This window comes from Elephantulus edwardii, unplaced genomic scaffold (assembly GCF_000299155.1).
Source record: "Elephantulus edwardii isolate Elephantulus edwardi_28Jun2011 unplaced genomic scaffold, EleEdw1.0 scaffold00256, whole genome shotgun sequence".
NCBI lineage: Eukaryota > Metazoa > Chordata > Mammalia > Macroscelidea > Macroscelididae > Elephantulus > Elephantulus edwardii.
Window position 1 is genome coordinate 1,210,516 of NW_006400006.1, and position 1,830 is coordinate 1,212,345.

Below are 1,830 nucleotides of genomic sequence, written 5' to 3' on the forward strand. Positions count from 1 at the left end.
AGGGGTTTGTGCGGGGAGAAGGGTGCAACAATGAATGAATGGAATTCCAAAATCTCTGTAGATGTTCATTGAAATGAAAAATAAACAAACTAAATTTTTTAAAAAGGCTCATGAAAGTATCAGTCAAAAAAACAAACAGCATTAACATTGGGCAAATATGCTGCAAAAGATCATTTTAAAGTGCAAACAAGTGAAGATGTCACCCTGAGGACTAATGTGCACCTGGCCCAGGCCACATCATGCATAGTAACATAGAAGACAGAGATGAAGAAGACTCACGAAAAGATGGATTGGTACAGTGGCTACAACAGGATGAGGCAGGCATGCGCAGTGATTTGGTTTGTTGTACATAAAAAGGCTGTGATTTGGAACCAACGTGTTGGCACCTAACAATAAAAACATAAAATAAGGGAAAGACTTGGAATCGTTCAAATGATTTAAAGAGAAACCCTCCCACTAAGAGTGATATATAGCACTATTTGTACACTGAAATTTTAAAGTTTGAGTAAACTTTAAACTTCATAAAAAACCAAAAATTTTCACCACTAGACCAATAGACAAAATCATGATAGCTCAAGGAAAGATTGAGATTGTAAATGACTTCATCGTACTTGGATCCACAATTAACACCCTTCATATCAGCAGTCAAGAGATAAGGAGATGTATTGCATGGGGAAAATCTGCAGTCAAGGACATCTCCAAACTACTGAGTAGCAATTCTATCAGTTTGAAGACTATGGTGCTCCTGATTCAGGCCATAGTCCTTTCAATCACTTCTTGTGCAAGTGAGAGTGGGACAATGAATAAGGAAGACATAGGAGAATTGATGCCTTTGAACTGCAGTGTTAGAGAAGAGTTGTAAATATTCCACGAACTCTCAAAAGTACAAATATGTCATGGAGAAAGTATAGCCAGAGTACTCCTTGAAGGCAAAAAGTAACAAATCTTTGTCTCACACACTTTGAGTGTGTTGCTTGGATAGGCTATTCCTTGGAAAGGTAGAGGGTCATCCAAAGAAAGGAAGACCCTCAACCAGATGGGTTAACACAGTGACTGCAGCAATGGGCTCCAGTATGACAGAGATTGTGGGGATGGCGCAGAATAAGACAGGGTTCAGATCTGTTGTTCATAGGGTTGCTGTCAAAGCATACTCCATTCAATGGCACCTAATTACAACAATATGCCCAAAGTATGTGAGGAGAAGCATTGTCATCTTTGCCTTCAGGGAGCACGCCAGTTGCACTTTTCCCAAGATGTATCTGTTCTTTCAGCAGTCTGTGGGATATTTAGTATTCTTCTCCAGCATCAAAATGAGAGTAGTCCAGTGGTGAAATTTTTGGTTTTTTTACATTGAGATGTAATCCATATTGAAAGTTATATTCTTTGATCTTCTGCAACAAGTGCTTCATGTCCTACTCACTTTCAGCACACAAGGTGTGTTAACTGCATAACACAGGTTATTAACAAATCATCCTCCAATCCTGATGCCATATTCTTTTTCATAGAGTCCAACTTCTCGAATAATGCTTAGCATACAGATCAAATAGGTATGGAGCAAGAATACAACCCTGACACACACCTTTCTTGATTTTAAACCATGTAGTACTCCTTCTGGAATAGCCAAAATTTGTATCTACTGTCAGCACCTGGCCTGGTTTTGACTGCTGATATTGAGCTTCTCCAACAATTCCTTTAATAGATGTGGGCAATCTGATTTCTAATCAATTCATCTGGTGAGTCTATGTGTACCATCACCACATATATTTTTTAAAAGTATTTGCGGGAGCTCTGGTGGCCTGGTGGCAAGGAGCTGCAACTACAATCCCAGAG